The following is a 7,500-nucleotide window of genomic DNA, read 5'->3' on the forward strand; positions in this document are numbered from 1 at the left end:
GCCCCCACCAGACTGTGAATCAATGCCCTTCTTTAAACGGTGAAGAGGACAAAGTGAAGCATCGCAATAATGACTGTCGACTCAAGTGCGCTTGCTTTATCGCATTTCATTTTGAAAGGATGAGCGGAGCGTGTGAGCGTCAGGAGGGGGGCGGAGCGCGGTGGATCTCCCCGTCTCGTACCATATTGCCGGCAGAGTTTGCCACACAGTCTGCCCGGCTAATGCCATAAATCTGAAACAGCATAATAGATAAACGCAATGCAGAACACAAAATACTCTGTGAGGCAAAACTAATGAAAAACAGAGTGATTAAGTGGAATGAGAAGCTCTTCGGCATGCGATATGTGGAGGTGCTGGAGGACGTCTGTGTAGCCGGACCGGAGCGGGCCAACTCGACAGATGAGGGAGCATAGGGACGAGAGAGGAAGGGGAGGGGGGGAGCGAGCGCTTAAAGCAGAGGGAGAGAGAGACAGATGATGGGCGAGAGAAAAGGAGAGGGACATGGAGGACAGAGAGCGACAGAGAGAGAGAGAGAGAGCGAGCGAAGGAGAGGGCGAGAGCGACATGAGAGAGAGGGATGCATGGGGCAGCAGATCAGAGGCAGTCTCTAGTGTGTCTTGCTCTCTCTTTAAAGAAGAGCCAGAAAAACAGATTAGGAGCCCCTATGTTCTCCTGGGGGTCCGTGCGCACACTCAAACACACACTCACACACACACACACACACACACACACACACACACACACACACACACACACACACACACATCAACGCGCACGCACATATGCATGCAAACGCATATTAAAACAGAAATAGGGAGTCCGAGTTATGAACACACTTATGTACTCACGTGCCCGTGCATACACATACGTGTACACACACAAATGCGCACGCACACACACACACACACACACACACACACACACACACACACACACACACACACACACACACACACACACACACACACACACACACACACACACACACACATACACTTGCAACCTTTATTCAACCTGCCCCCCTGATCAAATGGAAGCATCTGAAAGTGAAAGTGTCGGTAAGTTTGGGGAGTGTGTTGCGGTGGTGACCTGGCCGGCCCACTGAAGATCCCAACAGGCCCGGTGCCACCGGTATTCACCAGACTCACACACGTGGCACCACAAGCAGCCTGGATTAGTTTAGCTGCCCCCCACGCTAAGGCACATTTGCTAACTGTTTAGGGCACAAAGGCGCATAACGTTGGGGGAATATTTGCTTACTTGAATAAGATGTGTGTGGGGTGAAATTTATACTCATCGACAATTACACACACACACATTCATGCATATTTTGATAACGTGAATTTATATTTGTATTTAGACTTTGTAATCATCTGTCTATAGAAACATAATTCCCCAAAGGTCTTTTACTACCTTTAATTAAAACATAAATAATGTAATAAACGTAATGTTTATTTTATTTATCATATAAATAATGACTAGATTATTATTTGCAGAATAAATATTTGTATCTTTCTAAGGATAAACATGGAACTATAAATACAATTGAAATTGTATAAAATGATGATTAAAATATGTTGTATTATTGATCAACTTAAATAATATTATTTTTGCTAGAACTGTTTCTGATTTGAAATAAATTATCATATCGCCATTTAAGTGGGGCTATCGTGTTTGATGCCTTATGTCCGGCCTTGATAAGAAATGGGACCTCTTACACACACAAACACAAACACACACACGCGCACACGCACACACACACACACACACACACACACACACACACACACACACACACACACACACACACACACACACACACACACACACACACACACGCACACGCACACACACACTCACTCACTCACTCACTCACTCACTCACACTCACACACTGGTCTCTGTGGCGTTCTTGGAAGGGAGTGCTCTCTATTCATAAAGACAAACGGGCCGGGCCAGCTGAGGGCTGACCGGATCATGGGCTGGTGAACCTAAGTTCTACTGATGTCATAGGTTTGAACCCCGGTCACACACCCTTCCCTCTAACACCTGTCCCCTCTGGGCTTCCCCAGGTCCTGCTCAAAGCCTCCCAAACTCATTTCAGATGACAAATTATCTATCGATTTTAATGATATACTATAAAATATATTGTTTTCTAATCAAAATGTATTTCGGTTGAGTATGCAAACTTTATTTTATTTTATCAAAAAAAAAAATGTCCTGAATTTCCAAAAATGTTGCCTAAAAAATAAATTAAATCACTTTGAAATAAACTGTAAATTACATTTTCATATTCCACTTTCAGTTTGTAATGTTTAATTGAGCAATGGTGACTTAACATGCAATTATAGTCCCATTAGCTCTCTTCCTCTCTCACTTCTTTCTCTCTCCCACTGTTAAAGACTTCACATCTTGATGGACAATCCCACTTCAATTTAAAAATAAATAATAGTCACTGTTAATATAAATTTAATTAAAAATGTAGGAACTAAAACTTTAATTGTTGTAGGTCAGATGTTTAAGGGACCCCTCTACAAAAGTAAATGGATAAGTATAAGGGTGATACATATTGGATTCAATCAAGCCCCTAAAGTTATTCCATCATACTCATCAATCGTGAATTTGTTCCTTTAAGAGGAACAGGGCATGACGTTTGCCAGGCAACCCTTAATCAGGAAGGGCAAAGGCTATAAGTTAGAGTTTACCTGTTGCAGCTTGTCAGTCATTCTACATCATATGCTTTAGAAAGGACCCTGGCATGTTGTATGTTGATTTATCATGGCAACCATTGTTTTTTTTTTGGTGTTTAATATGAGTTCATGTTGGATAACTAAAATCTCCTTAATTGGATGTTGTATCTGTAGTGCAGTAGACATAAATACATAAAAACCTTGAATAAATGGGGAACGCCTTCAGGGGGAAGAGAGATCCTCGATTGGAGTAGAGGGATTCAGCTGAGGGTCAAGATACATGTGGCACGCTTGTGTTAAAAACTTTATTTTCTGCTTCAGTGTAGTTCCTTTCAGTTTCACTTGCCTCTTTCAACACTAAGGACCTAACCATAATTTCCTTACAGCCTTGATTCCTTTTTACTTTCCATCTGTCCTTTCCTCTTCGCCCTCTCTCTCTCTCTCTCTCTCTCTCTCTCTCTCTCTCTCTCTCTCTCTCTCTCTCTCTCTCTCTCTCTCTCTCTCTCTCTCTCCCTATTTGCACAGCAGAGCGTAGAGGATGCCAAGAGAGAGAGAGCGAGAGACAGAAAGAGAAGGAGAGAGAGAGAGAGAGAGTGCGCCATAGAGGGAGAAGGGCCAGCAAAGCCCTCCTGTGTCCATCCCGGGCCGGCTGAGATTTGTAATGCTAGACAACACTCTGCAATGCTAGGCTAAAACCCCGGCCACAGCAGACAAAAAGAGCCTTGTTTTTCCTTGTTCTCCCTCCCTCTCTCTCCCTCTCCTCACTGCTTCCTCCACCTCTCAAAGGAGAGGGACAGACAGAGGGAGACAGGGCTCTCTCAGGGCCATGTCCATACCACAACTCACAAGTGTGGGTTAGTGGACACTGGATCCATTCTCATGTGATGCATGCTATATATCTGTTAAGGCTTTAAGGTGCTGGGCGCCACGCTGGGACACTCCTCTCTCATCACTTGGAGTAACGACAGGAGACCAAGGAGGATCGTCTGAGAAAGTGTTGGAGCAGCTTGGAGAACCTATTTGAGACAGAGTCTTCTTCGTAGGGCACAGGTTTATGTTGGCACACTGACTGTACATCTACACACACACACACACACACACACACACACACACACACACACACACACACACACACACACACAGTAAACCAAACACCCGCACACACTCTGTACTGCCACAACCCCGTAAACATTTATTTACTCCCACGTGATTATGGATCAATTTGATAGTGCTTTTAACATTATGAAACCAGCCAGGGGGAGCTGATAAACTGGACTCTATTAGAGCTCCCTTATCAGGCCTGCGCCTGGCCCACTGGCCTTCATGAACCATCGTTAACAGCACAAACTTTGTCACTGACCGTAAAGCATCCACCTCAAGGTGGCATTCATCAAATTATTGAATGGCATTGTCTGGTAACTGGTGATGAATTGATTTTCAATGTACCATGATTCCCATCATTCAATTGTTCTGGGATTTTCCCACACTATTCGTTTAGTTTAGTAAAGAGGTTATTCATATATTTGAACGTCAACGTTTTAAGGCCCTCGTCATAGTTCAATGGTGGAGCAAATGCGGTCTGAACTTTTTTCTTCTGCCACAATACGCCCCGACAAAGTGCGTTTTTTTTAAGAACTCACTGGCCACATAATGGTGCGTCTTTAAACAGCGTGGTATCAGAGCCACTGCGGTCGCGTGTATTGGGCTCGTTAAGCGGCTGCGGTTAGATGTAGCGCGCAAGGCGTTCATTAGCCCGCTAAATCCGGGACCGGAGGCTGACTGAGTTGTCTTTACACAATTAAGGTATACTAACAAATGTTCAACTTGAACATATGGTGACACCCTTTTTCAATCATGTATTTGCATTTGTATTTCCTCCAAGTTTGTTCCAAGTACTTCTCTGAGACTATGTGGCTCATTATAATTAGTTCAAGTTTAAACAAATTTGACATGTTACACATATTTAAACTTGCCTATATGAACAGGTAAATTCAATTTACATGAAATAAGTTCGAAAAAATTAATGATTACATTCTTAACGAATAAAACTAATTATTTTTTAAAAATCGGCATATTGAATGAATATAGGCTACCTCTAACCTAGAGAATTGTTATAATTCGATTTTATTCTCTCAAGGCACATGGTGAACTATTTCATAGACTACTAATTAATCATGAAAATTGTAAACTTGTGAACAGAGTTCCCAATGAATGAAATCATAAGTAATTTAAGACTGAGAAAAGTAGGCAACGCTATAAACTACCTTTTGGCACATATACAGGCCTACTCGTGAACCAACAATATTATTACCTTAAATTTTTGCATTTTAATATTTTTGGTAGGCTACGATATGCGTGGATATCGATCGGTTCCTTTTTAATAGTTTTCTACTTTTTATATGTGGCATTATATACGTAAAAATGAGCAAACATGTTTAATAGTTTATATAGGCCTATTGAAGGCTATTTTCTTTTGTCTGCATTATGATTTGCATTTCGATTTAGTCTTTTGTGTTATATCTAATTAAGAAAATGAAATGTGTGTATCATTTGATTGAAATCTGTGTAACTATCAAATCCAAAAAAAAAATCGTTTCAGGCCTAGACTAAATTATAACAATATCGATTGAATAATAAATTACCTTAATATTTACTTCTGGAATTCACCGGCCAAATAATGGAAACATAGGCCTAAACCAAGTGCCTGCCCCACATGCAAAATATAGTTTATATAAATATTTAGGTAGGCGATTCTAAATGGTTTAATAATGTAGGCCCAATAGGAATCGAGAATGTTTTAAGGGGAATGTATTAAAGAATTCCTCTGACAGGTCAAAATCCAAACATGGCCTTCGGGCACATCTTCACAACCAGCACCTGGAAAAGTAGACAAAGTTATTATCCGTCACTGTCGAGTGACTGTAGATTAAGAAACACGCTTTTCTTTAAAAGCTTACGTAGGTTTGATTATGGTGGTTTATTACACGTCTGAACCGCATTTGACATGCAAGGCTACTCTAAACAGGCCTAATGTATTTGCCATATCACTGATTGGGTGGCGCACGCAGGCCCACAAGTAAAACATGGTCTTCTTCCTTTCCTCATCTTTATCCACTTTGTCGCAATATAAGTAATTGTTGTTGGACAATGAATTAACTTAGGCTATTTCAAAGCAATAACCAATTCCACTATGTCGTTATTTTCAGCCATAGTATTTGGTTCAGTAAACTGACCAACACCGTGTTTAATTAGAGTTGCAGTTTGAAGAACAAAGTATAGGCCTATATGCGAATAAATAAATAACTTGACAATTTTATTTTTTTAAATGTATTAAAATCTATTTTGGACAAACAAATTACACATAGACTCCTTCTGCTATAGGCTTATCAACGTGAATTCCTCAAAAGTGCAAGATGCATACCCTTATCATAATTTTACGCAAATTATGCATTAGATTTGAACCTTATTACATTTATAAATGTTATTCTGATATCAATCAATGTGTACATTTAAAATACCGTTACAAAACTGTAAGAGAAATAAATGGTTACTGTAATTGAAAAAAACACAGGTGGTGAATAGCCTTACATGGTCTCTATTGTAATCCTTTTAACAATTAAAAACAAATCGGTCTGCGGGACATTTGCAGGCGTCACCCGGGACCCTCCTTTGAGTTACATTAAATAACCAAAATTGGGTTGAAATAACAACTTAAATCACAATTCAATTACGTATGAATAATTTATGTGACCAAATGTGTAGGGAGGTCACCACTCAATTATTGATAGGCCATCATGTTGCTCCTGATGCTGGAGGAATGTCGTTAGACTTTTCATTGAGGAGGATAATGTGTCTATTTCTCAATTAGGTCATTGAAAATAACTACATAGGCTAAGTATATATATATATATATATATATATATATATACATATATACATATATAGATAGATAGATAGATAGATAGATAGATAGATAGATAGATAGATAGATAGATAGATAGATAGATAGATAGATAGATAGATAGATAGATAGATAGATAGATAACAATATATACACACACATAATATAGACACTAATATAGACACATTGCATGGCTATAATGTTTTCCTATTGCTAACAGATTCATTTTTTCAGACTGACAGAAAGAGTTTAAACATGAAAATATATATGCACTGGAATCATTGAAAGCACTGTTATCATATGAGGCATCTACTGACCATCAAATAAATAAAAAAAATGACAGGATTTATATGAAAGGGTTCTCAGTCCCAGAAAACAGATCGCTAGGTACACCTGTTCACACCTAGGCCAACCCACGGTTGCCTTTATCTTATTTGCTGTTTGTTCAATTGCATTTGATATCCATTTCACTTTAATTTATGTTTATTTTGTTCACGTTGTTGTAGGCACTTGTCTTGTCTACCCCCGAACCTTCAGTGTCTCGTGTGGGTATGTGGTGCTTTTACTATAGAGCGTCTCTACCGCCACAATGACGTGGGTTTCGTGGACCAATCTCAGAATCCACCATCTACAACTTTCGGTAGACAATATAAAAAAGTAATTTAAAAAGGGAAGTAAAATAAAAGTAAGCCTAAAAAATAACTTGAACTTCTCTCCACATAGCCGTGTCCTTCCATTACCAATAACTAATAAATCGACCATCATACGTGACCTACAGTATTCCCTTGCAACAAAAAAAATAGAAGGATCTTCAGCGGTACAGCGATAGACAGCACTCGCAGGTTTCCACATCGCCTAATTCCCGCCGCCCGTGATTCAGCCCGAGCCCGCCCTAATGCCGCTAAACCCC

At 40.0% G+C, this 7,500-nt stretch overlaps 1 long non-coding RNA gene across 1 annotated transcript in view; it reads right to left on the reverse strand.

The window, feature by feature from the left end:
- Positions 1 to 7,500, reverse strand: part of LOC132453926 (uncharacterized) — an 11,664-nt gene that overhangs the window by 3,367 nt on the left and 797 nt on the right. The gene's annotated exons all lie outside the window — the stretch shown is intronic.

This window comes from Gadus macrocephalus, chromosome 3 (genome assembly GCF_031168955.1).
Source record: "Gadus macrocephalus chromosome 3, ASM3116895v1".
In the NCBI taxonomy this organism is placed as follows: domain Eukaryota; kingdom Metazoa; phylum Chordata; class Actinopteri; order Gadiformes; family Gadidae; genus Gadus; species Gadus macrocephalus.